Genomic DNA, 14,411 nt, shown 5'->3' with positions numbered 1-14,411 from the left:
ATACATACATACATATATATATATATATATATATATATATATATATATATATATATATATATATATATATATATATATATATATATATATATATATATATATATATATATTCATACATACAATAATATACATTCATACTTATATATATCTATATATACATATTTATATACATTATATTTACATATATTTATATACATGCACTGTATATAGATACATACTACATAGACATATACCTATATACGTAGATATATATATATATATATAGATATATATATATATATATATATATATATATATATATATATATATAAAAGATATATATATATATATATATATATATATATATATATATATATATATATATATATTGTTACGTATTTAGCTGGCCTTGAGAGAGGCTAGATACGTAAACGGAAATAATTGGGGGATTTCAAGAGGGAATTGCTTTAACTTACCGTAAACTGATAGTTATTATTAATTTCTTTAGAGGGAAGGTCGCCAGAAAACTCAGCTCGTTACTTTACAGCTATTATTTACAAAAGGCCCGGGCTGGCCTGGAGAAAAGGTAAATGATGGCTCCACTGGAGTAGTTATAGCTGGTTTTCATACACTTGGATATTGCACACTTGCGGGCAGAGAGACGGCACGTGACTCATGGAATCTGGAAAAGAATCCCAGATTAAACAAGATAAAAGGAAAAATGACTTCTTGCTTTGATTAATTAATTCTCTAATACTGGGGAGAAGGAACTTTTAAGGTTTCACTGAAGTATGCAATGACTCCATTGGTCTGGGACGATCACACAAGGGGAAGCATGCGGCCATGAGGCAGTGAGAGGGAACAAAAGGATGAATTCCTTTTGTTGCTGGAAATTGAATTGGGAGAATGAGGATCAAAATGATAATAGGTGATAAGGGAGAGACTGGCAATATGCTGTTCCACAAGACGTACCTGGATGTCGTGTTCAGTGTGGACCTTTGTAGAAAATGTGGCTCTTTGTAGAAAAGCATGGGGCCCCCCTTTGTCTGAGGCCTGGGTCATCGGCGCGCCACTCACACCCTGGATAGGCCTAACAGGAAGGCAATTGGTGGGACATCCGTCCGTCACGTCTCGCAGCCGACTGAGACAGAATTCAGGTGGGTTGCTTGGGGGTTGGAAGTCAGCTTAACCCCCCACGATCAAGGCAAATCCTGGAAAACAAGCATACAGCCAGCAGAGGGGTCACAGGAAAGAGAGCTTAAGATATAGGTCTAAGAAGTACCAATCTGCCTACATCCTTCCCTTTTGAGATACGTCCCTAAAGCTGACAAAAGACACTTTTCCCCCAACTGGGGAATCCCCTATCTCTGGCTGGCGGGTTTTGGTTCCCGCGTTTCCTAAAAATCAGCTGATATTCTAAAGAAATGGCTGCCGTTTTCCAAATCAAATTAATTAATTAATTGCGGGGTAGACGAACGATCTATAAACGTCACAGCTCCCCCTGTTAAGAAGGCATTCACTCCCTTTCGGGCATGAAGGTCTTGGCTTAAATAAATTGATCGTCTCGACTACCCAGTTCTCCTACTCCAACTTGAAGTTTTTTGAGCAGCGATACAGCTAACTACAGTGGCCTACCTAACTTATAGGCAAAGATGCTAAGTGTACTAACTTAATGTAGTGATGTAGTCTAGCCTAAGTAATAACTACGGGTTGTCTTGTGACGACAGTCTACTCTACCCCTAGATAAGGTTACTTGAAAATTCTACTTGCTACTAACCTAATGCCCTGGTACTAAATCATTAGCCTAACCTACTCATTATAGTTAAATGAAGACGCAATCATTCCAGAGTGTGGTACGCACAGCAGTAGTTCAGCGGAATTGTTAAAATACATGAGGTGAGGTAATGAAGCGTGAGGATGATGAGTGGTTAGTGCATTACCAGGATGGAAATGCAATGAGGTAATTATAGTTTAAGTGAGGGTTAGTATTACAATGGCTAGGGGTTAGAGGGTTAGTGCTACTGGCAGAGATCAGGCTGGCTACCTTCTCTGGGTAGGTGCCAGGATCACTCTGCAATTGAATGCGACCCTGTACTCGGGCACAGGTGTCAAGGAGAGCATGTGGCTCTTTTGTTAGTAGTTAATGATTTGCTACGTCCCTTCTTCTTCTTCTTCTTATTCCTCCAGGATCTGGCTATACCAGTCCTAGGAGTAGACGGAGGCACCGACTCTGGGGAAAGGCCCGAAACGCGGCAGGAGCAGAGGCAGTGGTAGCCTGAGGGATTTCAGGAGAACACCCTACTTCGGTATCTGCAGCAACCGTCGTAGAGGTGGAACCTACTGCAGGGGAGGCCCTCACTCCGGCCGCTGCGACAGCCGTCGTAAGGGGAAAACTCCAGGCTGACTCCTCGGTCGGGCAGTTCCTGGTTTTCCAGAGGAGGTATGAAGGTTAGGTCTGCCGGAGGTTCATCCTCGGGCGTCAGTGGTGAGGGTGAAGAAGACTCATGGACTTTGGGTTGGCCATGGGCTGCGGTAAGCTCCATGCCTGTTGGAGGATCTCCTGTAGGAGGATCCTTGGTTAGGTTAGGCGCCGGCACTAGCTCGGGGCCAGGCGCAGAAGTCAAGTTCGGTGGTGGCTCTACGTCCAGGCTGGACGGAGCTTGGCACTGCTCAGTGCTGCCAAGTGGCACTGGCAGAGTGTTGAGGTCGACTGGACCTGTGGCGGGTACCGGAGGTGCAATACCTCTCAGCGTGCCCTTGGAAATGGGAGACAGAGGCTCCTGTCTCTTTTGGAAGGCTAAGCCTTGTGGAAAATGGACAGTGTCCACTGCTGGTAGTCGGCTAGGGCACCTAGGCCAATTAGTAGAGTGCCCTATTACGTTGCAGGTTTTGCAACGGAACTGTGAATGATCAATCTCCCTCCTTGGTAACGGGGGAGACTGTTGGTGGACGTACTTCCTGGAGGAAGTAGAATTTCGATGACTCCTTGCTTTGGAGTGATTTGACGTGGGGTTAGGACCCCTAGGCTTCTTGAACGGTGAGGGAGACTTCATGTCTTGCCCTAGGAGGAGGTCGTAACCTCCTGGAATGTAGCTTGCAACTGCAAGAGTACATACTCTGGAGAAACGAGGTCTGGTGACCCTCAATTGTACGGTCGGAAGGATCAGCTTGATATGGTTGATACCTTCAATGGTTATTAAGTGACGTCTATCGACGTTTGCCCCTCGGGGGATTCGATCTTCCCGTATTAGGGAGATTTGAGTGCCAGAGTCGTCGTAGGCTCTGACGTGGCTTGGCTGATAATGGCTTTGGAGGGGTGCGACTGTTATAGGGCCCTTAGCTGGGGGTCCTAGTGAAGAAGGATTAGTGACGGCCATTGCGATGGCAGGAATATTGTGATTTGCGCACCCTCCGTAGTTGGCAGACATGTGACCCTTGCAGCCACAGTCTCGGCAGAACGTGTTCCAGAACCTCTTCCGTGGCACTGGACGGTAAGACCGAGATGCCCCCACAGGTTGCGAATCTGTGGAGTCACCAAGGCTGGCAGTGTGCTCTGGCACAGGTGAAGAGTCCTCTCTGGCAGTGATTTGAGGTAGGGAGGTTAAGGAAACCTCCGTGGAATCATCCTCGGAAGCAAGTCCGGGTTAACTGGTGGGCTTACCTCTTCCAAAGTGGAGGAGGTAGGCGTAAGATGGTAAGAGGCTGAGATGATGCGGAAGAAACTTCGGGTTCTGACACTGGGTCAGGGCCAGGTTCACAAATAAAAGGGATGTCTGGGACATCGGAGGCACTAGCCTCTGAATCTAAAACTGATGATTGATTATGAGGCATGCTGCAGGGATCCGGTGCATCTGGTAGTGGGAGCTGCGTCCAGGGGAGATACGGCTTAAGTAAATCTCGGCCCAATATCACCTGATAAACATCATGAAATTGGTCAACTACGCCCAGGCGGCACAATGTGGTTTCATTGGTCACCTGGTCCAGAAAGGGCATTTTTACATTCAGAAGGACCGAAGGAACAGAATAGAGGTTACCGTCAATCCATTCAACTGAATTTCTTCGTTCGTATGGATTTTGGCACCCCTAGGCAATGCCTTTCTGGAAATAAGGGAGACCTGGGCTTCGGTGTCGGCCATGACTTGTATCCACTGATAGGCCGTAGGAGACTGTTCATCAGGCAGGGCTACATGGTAGCCTTGGAGAAGTTCACCCTGGAAGCTCTCCTCCCAAGGGTAGACCGACTTGGCCACTGGTCGGAATCCGCAGCATGCCACGCACACAACAAGTGGTGCAGAACCTCCGCAACCACCTCTTACCGGGAGTCCAGCTCATGGTCTGGGGCTTAGAATTTGTACCCGAGAGATTTCGTCATCTAGGAAAGCTAGCTCATGCTTTCTCTCTTCTTCTCTTTCCTTTCTCTCTGCTTCTCTAGCTTTCTCCTCTGCTTCTCTTTCTTCCTTTTCTTGCAGGCGCGCAGCAGCCTGCTGCGCCTTATCCACTGGTCAAGTGCTGGTCCAGTGTAACCGGCCTCCCTTGCCCAGAGTTTATGACTTTCGAGCTTCTCTAGCTCTCTGGCAAAGAAGTCGCGGGAAAACAGGGGAAGTCATTTCCCTTAGGCTGCAGTGGAGGCTCGGAGGAAAATGATAATAATGGCCAGGAAGGGTAATGGATGGAATGGGAGTGCCTACTGTGGAAAGTGACACTCACTTGGAAATGGGTTCTGCAATGTGGTAATGAAAAAGTGAAAAGACTGGGTGCTCGGTGGCACTTTGTGAATGGCACCTTCTGATGAGGTGAAAAAATCTAATGAAGTGTGCGGCGTACGTCACACTTTATGGGCGTTCCCAACTTGGGAGACATTGGAATGGGCTACCTGTAGGTCCAATACAGGGTGCACGGCACTTATGAGGAGGCGTTCCTTGGTTCAGTGATCCAAATGGTGGATACTCTAATGAATGAGCGTTCCGTAAGGACAGACACGCAGGTTTGTCAGCACTTAGGGCTGGTATTGTGGCGCTTCGGGAGGCGTTCCCTTTGTTGATTGGTCGAAGGATCACTGACCCTTGTACACGGACACACTAATCAATTGGGCGTTCCGTAAGGACGGACACGCAGGTTACTTGGGCATTCCGTAAGGATGGACACGCAGGTTGAATGGCTACCTGTACGTCTGTACAGGTGCAATGGCCCTTATGGAGGCGTTCCTTGGAGCACTGTATCGTGCTGGTGTGTCCCGGACACTACATGCAGTATACTTAAATATACTGAAGTGAAATGGTACTGCTCATGGCAGAGTGTAATGGTGGAGGAGAGAAAGTAAAAGGTGGGAGTACTTCAGCAGCCAGTCGATGGACAGTGTCAAGAATTAGTGGCACTGTAAAATGGTAAGACCTGACGTGCACTGGTGGTGGCCAGTCCTAAACTGGTAACGACTTCCCTGTCTGGAAGTAATGAATTTGCATGGCACACTGTGCGAATTGTGCTTGCGGTATACGCAAGTCTTTTGTGATAAAAGAAAATGAAAAGACCACTCGGGCAACAACGACAGGTAATGGAGATTTTAGGATGCTCAGTCCCTCGCTGAAGTACTCGATAAATGGAATAAATAAATGCTTGCAAACTGCAATGGACACGTGCGCGTACGTATCACGCTGTGTAAATGAAAGACACAAGAGACTAAAATAATGTTAATTCTGCATGCTATAATTAATGGTAAGATGTCGTACTCTTGGCTTCGTGAATAATGGGTTCTGGTTTTCTCTCTCTCTCTCTCTCTCTCTCTCTCTCTCTCTCTCTCTCTCTCGGAGAGGGTGAAAAATGATATATGAATGAACTCCCTTATATTTGAATTGAACTACTAATGTTAGTTTAATATGACGCAACTTGCGTTAAATGATTTACTTACGTTAACGTTTTTAATAAAAGAATTGCTTTGGATAACGTTTTATGAAAATGATAACGCGCTCGTGGTGAACGATTTTTACGTTAATGTTAGCGCTTGCGCTATGAAATGATTTGCGTTTCAATATGAATTTTACAAAGACGCGTTTTACGTTAACAATTCTTGTGATTTACTCTACTTGAGATTTACGTTAACTTTATGTAAGATTACTAGGTCCCTGTGAACAGTGAAATGACGGTAAGGATTTAAAACGATGTTAGCAAACAATTGTAAATGAGGTTACGTTAAGTGCGAAGTGAAATGAAACTTCGCTCAGCGAGCGAGTGAGTGAGCGATGCGAGGTGAAACACGTGAGCGAGTGGCCAGCGCGGGCTGCAGTGATGGCGAATCAGCTGATTCTCTGTAAATGCGAAGGGATTTACAACACGAACTTTTAGTTTCTTATTCAAGGCGAATTACGTTAATTTCTCTGGCAGAACGATAGATACTAGTACCGAGATTGATATTATTTACGTTAAAACTTTGAGACTTACGTTACTTTGCTTAAATTGTTTAGATAATTCTTAAATGGGTAACAAACATGGCTGCCGCTGTGAGCGAAAACGAAGGCTGGTTGAGACCGCGCAGGCACGAGAGTGCTCTAAGCTGAATTTAAGCTGAGAGGTAAGCGGTTACCAACACTTGGAATGAAAACTAAGTTAAAAATGGATTCCCTAACATATCACAGACAAAAGAATTGTACACTTCTTTTGCCGTAACTATTAGTAAAACACTCCTAACTAGCTAGGCTTTCTAATACAGCAATAAACCCTGCAAGCACTTCCTAGTTTGATCTGGTCCTTTCTGGCATCTTCTGCACACGTGTCGTGTGAGCTCCTACAACAACAATGCGATTTACAAAATAACAGAATTCGCTCGGCGCTCTGGCCGTTACAATAATAAGATTTCTACCTACGCTCTTTTAAACACTTCAACAATAAAAATACTTAAACGTACCTTAAGCTAACATTGGTTATAGAATAATCATATTAATGAATGGAATACCTTACCGTGAGTCAGTGTCTTTTCTCCCGTGCAAGTGTGCTTAGTTTTGCGCTTTTGAAAAACATTTTGACAGTTTACGTTTTAACAACGGATAACGCGATTTACAAGCTTTTTTTTTTAGGCAAGCCTAGGTTCAATCGTGGCAAGATTCGCCAATGTTACGTATTTAGCTGGCCTTGAGAGAGGCTAGATACGTAAACGGAAATAATTGGGGGATTTCAAGAGGGAATTGCTTTAACTTACCGTAAACTGATAGTTATTATTAATTTCTTTAGAGGGAAGGTCGCCAGAAAACTCAGCTCGTTACTTACAGCTATTTATTTACAAAAAGGCCCGGGTCTGGCCTGGAGAAAAGGTAAATGATGGCTCCACTGGAGTAGTTATAGCTGGTTTTCATACACTTAGATATTGCACACTTGCAGGCAGAGAGACGGCACGTGACTCATGGAATCTGGAAAAGAATCCCAGATTAAACAAGATAAAAGGCAAAAATGACTTCTTGCTTTGATTAATTAATTCTCTAATACTGGGGAGAAGGAACATTTAAGGTTTCACTGAAGTATGCAATGACTCCATTGGTCTGGGACAATCACACAAGGGGAAGCATGCTGCCATGAGGCAGTGAGAGAACAAAAAGGATGAATTCCTTTTGTTGCTGGAAATTGAATTGGGAGAATGAGGATCAAAATGATAATAGGTGATAAGGGAGAGACTGGCAATATGCTGTTCCACAAGACGTACCTGATGTCGTGTTCATTGTGGGACCTTTTGTAGAAAATGTGGCTCTTTGTAGAAAAGCATGGGCCCCCTTTGTCTGAGGCCTGGGTCATCGGCGCACCACTCACACCCTGGATAGGGCCTAACAGGAAGGCAATTGGTGGGACATCCGTCCGTCACGTCTCGCAGCCGACTGAGACAGAATTCAGGTGGGTTGCTTGGGGGTTGGAAGTCAAGCGTTAACCCCCCACGATCAAAGGCAAATCCTGGAAAACAAGCATACAGCCAGCAGAGGTGGGGTCACAGGAAAGAGAGCTTAAGATATAGGTCTAAGAAGTACCAATCTGCCTACATCCTTCCCTTTTGAGATACGTCCCTAAAGCTGACAAAAGACAACTTTTCCCCCAACTGGGGAATCCCCTATCTCTGGCTGGCGGGTTTTGGTTCCCGCGTTTCCTAAAAATCAGCTGATATTCTAAAGAAATGGCTGCCGTTTTCCAAATCAAATTAATTAATTAATTGCGGGTAGACGAACGATCTATAAACGTCACAATATATATATATATATATATATATATATATATATATATATATATATATATTTGTCCCAGATATATTTGTCCCAGATATATTACAGATAAGTTGGTAATAAGCATAACAGCATTTATGTATCAATATATAACTCATTAAATCATATATGAAAGATTTATAATATATTAACAGATTTATGTACATTAATCATATCACCGTCATATTCTGATAGAGTCTTATCTTTTATAATATTGCATTGAATGAGAAATTGTTTAAAAGTAAAAAAATATTGCAATTTGTATATGATAAATTTACACGAATGCGCCCATGAAAAAAAGTGCTGCTGAAAATGCAGATGTGGAATCCGCATCGGCATACAAACTTGGATAGCTGCCCCCGTAGACTTTTTATTCCGCATAGCAGACGAAAATTCCACACTTCGGCACCACTGTTTCAATCTGAAGTTCTGGGAGCATTTTGGGCCAAATATTCAGTTTCAGATCTGAGAATTCAAGGATTCTAAAGTTCGTAGAAAACGAAATCATACATCGGTTAAGTGACAAAAACTTCTTGACAAAACATTTGTTGTTGGATATTATAACTGTAGGTATTACGAACAATATAGAAGGAGGCCACAATTCCTACATTCTACAAATATTTCGGCAGCAGCCGGGCAGTATACATTCGCAACGGAGGTCACAGGAAAGCAAGTTACTATAGGCAGGTAGGTAGTACCACAATATATCGTTGATGTATACAGTCACCGAGGAGGTAACCGGCAAACCTATATTAATCCGTAAGTAATTATAGTAAGTACAGTGTAGTTAACCATGTTGGAAAACAAGGAATCATAATATTAGGAACGAAAAGCTAACATAAAAAAAAAAGTTCAAAAGTGCATTCAAGAAGAGACTGGTGCAATATGCGTATTGATAAACCCTTTGTGTGGTTGAAAATACGAATGTGACAATGACCGAATTTTAATATTTCTTCTGAGGCTAAACCATATCTGAATGAACGGCTTGATGATGAATATTGGTTGCACTCAAAGAACTATTATTCTTCTATATACAAGTTTCGGTCTTTTACTAAAGATCAAATTGGACAATCGTTCGTAAAAATTCTGTAAGTAATCGCTTGTTCCATCTCCATGTAATACAGATTCGTGGCCGAATAACTCTTTTTTCAATGGTGGCATGAGAGTTCGTTCAAGGCCGTTTAAAAACTTTGGGTTGCTGATTTCTCGGAAATCGAAACTGCTTAGTTTTTTATTAAGTCTATTATGGTTTATTTGTAAACGAGCTAAATGGAAACTATACTCGGTTTTTTTTCCATCTGTCCACCCACCGCCTGTGGTGCTTGCGTATGGTAACACTGCGTCATGGGCTTTAGATAGTTACATGTAGCTTACATTCAACAATAATAACAATACTATATCGAATATTAACGGTGTAATTCGCATACAGTAAAATTATTAAACACTTTTCAAGTTAAGCAAATGTACACCAGATATCCTTTTATTTACCTAAAACTTACACATAGCGTAACTATCTAAAAAGCTGGGACGCAGTGTTACCATACGCAACACCACAGGCTGGTGGACAGATGGAAAAAAACAGAGTATAAGTGGATAGGCAGATGAGATAGATTTTTTTGTGTCTGAGGTCAAACTTGAGTAATTGTTTAAATTTTGATAATATCGAATGTTTGTACTACGATATGATACAAAATCATGAAACGTGAGGTTGAGTTATTATAAGATGGTCATAAAATTTTGGCGTAGGCTAAATTAAATGTTTTTAGTTTAGTATGAAATGTGCTGAGAGCAATACCAAAGAGTATCTTTGTAGATTAAGTAAATGCAAGGATAGAAGACGACCAACACCAAAATTTTATTCTCTGGCCATACGCATGCGCTGCGTGGAAAAAAAAAAAAAAACAAGTTTGGGTAATTCGCTAAGAGGTTTGTGGAATGAACGAGATGAAGCCATGACGCTCCCAAGAATTATTCAGAGAAAAAAAATATTCTCTTCGTTATAACGTTCAAGGGGATTAACAAGATAGGACAGCGATTGAATAATATATATGAGACTAAAGCTGTCAACCATACAGAAGATCGAGCGCCTCAGTGGCATGGTTGGTATGGTGTTGGCGTCCCACCTCGGTGGTCGCGAGTTCGATTCTCGGCCATCCCATTGAGGAGTGAGAGATGTGTATTTCTGGTGATATAAGTTCACTCTCGACGTGGTTTGGAAGTCACGTAAAGCCGTTGGTCTCGTTGCTGAATAACCACTGGTTCCATGCAATTCGTAAAATCACCATACAAACAAATATATAGAATATCAATGAAAAGCAAAAGAAAGCGGCACTTATTCATTTGAAGCAGCAAACATCATAAAGTAACTAAATTTGGTTAAGCACGCACTGTAGAAGTAACTGGTTGCTGGAATTCACTAAATAGAGCCGCTTGATCAACGGCCTCCTCTCACGGCTCTGAACACCCTGTTCCTCGTCGTGAGAAGCTCTGATGAAGTGTCAGTCATGAATGTGTGACGCATTACTTCTTAGGAAGATGTGTGAGAGTAAATTCTGCCAGCCAGGTGCTCATGCGAATTGATTTTTTTTTCTTTTTTTTTTTTTTTTCCTTTTTTTTTTTTTTTTTTTTACTTCCAGTCTCCTATGACTGACATCCAAAAAACGTAGTGGGTCATCATCGAACCGGGAATATAAGTTCATAAAGAGTCGATTGGGCACCAGGATTTCTTCTCCTTACAATTTATTTCTACGCCTTTCTTTAGTCTCTCCGTAAACAACTTTACGGTTTTCGTTTTCTTGACAGCATCAGTGTGACGATTGACCAACCTTCACCCATTCTATCACAACCATCTAACCTCCATGTTACCATCTCCCAACCTATCAGTTGACCCTGAGTCCTGTCAAATTTTCATTAATAGAATCAAATTAACTGATATTAGCAAAGTTGTGTACTAGCGAGGCCTCGGTACTATAAAAAAATATAGATGATTCACATCAGCCGTGCATCTGATGTCTAGGCCAGTCCCTTACGACGCTCCTGATTGGCTGTTGATAAGGCAATCACAGGCCTGGGCTGGAAACTCAGTCTCTCTCGAGAGTCCACATAGGTAGGATGTATGTTCCACCTATCCTGAGGGATACTTTTGAACGACGTATCCCTCAGGAGAGGTGGAACATACATCGTGCCTAAGTGAATTCTCGGGAGAGACTGAGAGGTTCCAGCCCTGTGATTTCCTTATCAACACCCAATCAGAAAGCGTCGTAAGGGACTGGCCTAGACATCAGATGCACGGCTGATGTGAATCTACTATAATCATTTAATACCTAGAAACTGAAGTTGCCAGTTTTAGAATTCCCGTTGCATTTATACCTTTAAAGACATTTCAATAAATTCATCTGGTTAACGGAGATGAAATTTTGGGGTAACATTTAAATGATCAAAAATCTTATTTATTCATTAAATGTCATTGTTATTGGCCTTAAAGGTGTAAAAATGATCCATCACCACAAGTTTAAAAGCCGACTGCAGAAAAGAATCTACGTGACCATATTTAATCGTCAAAAAGAGTAATGACACCAAGGCTTTTGTAATCTAACAACTAAGGTATATAAGCCTACTACTACTAGGCCTACTGTTTCGTTGCCAGTTACTTTTCGAATCGTGAAATTAAACACAGAAGATTATATCGATTATATGAATCTAGAAACAACCAATCTACAACTGGCGAATTGTGACTGACGTTATTTCACTTCTGCGGAGCTGTAATTAATCAAACGGCATGCAGAAAATCACCACGGTCCTCTGGCAATTTGCCATATTCGTATCACGCTCTAAAGAGAAATTCGATTTTTTATTTTCTGAGGTGCTAACTTTTACTTTGTGTATACTGAGAAATTTATAAACAAACTATTAAAAAAAAAAAAATAGTAAAGGTTGGGGTTCGGTTTCAGTTTCATGAGAAATAAATTCTGGTAAATAAAAAAAAATTCATTTAACGGATTGTCTCACATATTTGGCTCAAATATCATTGAGAACGAGTTGATTACAGTATATTTCCAGGACCAGTGAAAATTCGCGATGAAATTACAATATATTCATTCAGTGATCCTCAAGTGATCAACCTTAGAAGAAAAGAGATAGCGCCAAAGTTGTGTGGTTTCCATGGCAACAAACCATCGCTCCGGCTCGTGCCGATCTTAACAGAAAGTGAATCATCTTGAGAAAGTCATTTATCGAATTCATTTGCCAAGTTTTAGCCAATTGTATTCGTATGAACTCGACATATCTTGGTATTAAATATACGCACCGGTTTACAAGGACAAATATCGCACTCCCTTCCAAAATCATTGTCATAGGTAACGGAAATGAAGTCTTCGGTTTAAAACAGTGCGTCTAAATGAGTCATACATAATTGTTGTATATGGTAAGTGGGATATTATCCAGAATTTCCCCAAAAACGCAGTAACTTGAGCAATACAGTCCCTGAAATGAAACAATTATAGAGCGTCATCAATAAATTAAACATTTACCTGTATAAGATGCGTTGCTCAATGGATGTTCAATGAATCTATGTAGAGAAGGTCTTTGTTCTAGGAAAGGATGCATCAAGATACGCGGCATGCACACCGCACAGAAGCGTCCTTCAGCCACCAAATAAAGGACAGTCAGGTGCAACACTCACAACGAACCTTAAAAGCGCAAATCGAGGTGGAGATCCCAGCTACGTGCAGATCCTGTATAAACGCTCTGTTAAAGATATAACTCATGAGATCTTCCCAACAAACCTTCTGTTGAAGATGTGATAGACGACGAGTTGTATGAACAATTGTATGACTTTCTTTTGAGAATAAAATGCCTCAGTAATTCGTACAGTGATATTATCCTTGGCCTCAGTCAACTGAATTAATGAAACTGGATGTAAATTTCCTGAATTCTGTAGCACTTGCCACTTCCTTTACTCGCCTAAACTCTCTCTTTTACTCAACTCAAGTTTGAGGTTTACGAACAAAGGAATGCAACGTTTCTTTGATTGTCGGTGATGCACGAACGATTTTAGGAATAGACTGGGATATTTTCATAAGAAATGACATAGAATTCAAGCTGGAACAGCTTTACGGTTTTGTTACCGCATTTAAACGTATTAAAGCTCGTAATGACAACATCAACGAACATATTTGCTAAATCAAACTTACCTTCAAAGATCAGCTGCACTACAAGGAAACAGACACACGAAAGAAGAATGCTTAACTTATTCTAGTTATAGAATTTGTGGCATAACTTGACATGTAATAAATGCGGATTCACGCGTGCTGCTTTACACACACAAACATAATATTGTATGTATAAGTTTAGGTGAGTTTTTTTTGCTGTTGTTGTGAGAAAAATACTAACTGCATACACATTAATAAGCATTTACGTGTACGCATGTATATTACATATATTTATACATGACACGCCTGATTGAAGGCTTCCTCCCACGTCTGTGTACATCAACCAGTGAAAAAAAAAAGTTGTTTGCAATGCATCCGGTATCATTCAATGACTCACAGCCGACTAATCTTCGTGGGTCACTCAGAAAATTAATCTACTTACCTACCTGTTTCCTTCTACTATCTCTATAATCTCGTATTTCTTATGAGTTTTCACGATCTTTTATGAAGTACCATCTCTTCCGTTGGCTGAGAAGGAATGAAAAGGCACAGAACCACGAAGGCGTTGCATACGTAACGGTCAAGAGGCGTGATCTTGAGGCGTCCTTAGGAGATGAGTCATGAAGGGCTGTTCCCTTCAACTTACCGAAGCCGAAAGTTTTTTTTTTTTTTTTTTTTTTTTTTTTTTTTCGTCTATCGTCATGGACCCTCACCTGCACCTATTGATTTTGTCCGACTGTTTTGGCCTCAAACCACAGGTCTAAAGACAAGTCAAGACACTCATATGTCGCCTACTGCTGCCGCTGTATCTATAGGCCTAAAGGCCTAAAGACTTGTAGGCCTACACGAGGCAGTGAAATCTGGTCTTAATTCATTACACTTGAGTGATTGTACCCTTTACTTTTTTAATTGCTTAACCAATTATTCCCGCATTCAGGTGATCATAACTCGTTTGTATTGTTTGTGGTTAATCAACACGATTAAACAAGGAATTTACCTATTCATGCAGGAAAGCGAAATTCAGCGGAAGACCTTATCAAAACGATAAAAA

At 41.5% G+C, this 14,411-nt stretch overlaps 1 long non-coding RNA gene across 2 annotated transcripts in view; it reads right to left on the bottom strand.

Moving 5' to 3' along the window:
• The window catches only part of LOC135212534 (uncharacterized), a 60,829-nt gene extending 46,847 nt beyond the window's left edge, over window positions 1-13,982 (bottom strand). Inside the window, exons 1-2 of one of the 2 annotated variants that reach the window (XR_010313920.1) lie at window positions 13,803-13,982; window positions 12,740-12,956 (exon numbers count right to left, since the gene is read on the bottom strand). This is a non-coding gene — a long non-coding RNA (uncharacterized LOC135212534). Of the gene's footprint in view, window positions 1-12,739 lie in introns of both variants that reach the window. The other variant, XR_010313919.1, reaches the window with a different exon arrangement.
• Window positions 13,983-14,411: the final 429 nt, after the last annotated feature.

Source organism: Macrobrachium nipponense, chromosome 41 (assembly GCF_015104395.2).
Source record: "Macrobrachium nipponense isolate FS-2020 chromosome 41, ASM1510439v2, whole genome shotgun sequence".
Lineage (NCBI taxonomy): Eukaryota > Metazoa > Arthropoda > Malacostraca > Decapoda > Palaemonidae > Macrobrachium > Macrobrachium nipponense.
This window is presented reverse-complemented; position numbering and strand designations above follow the sequence as displayed.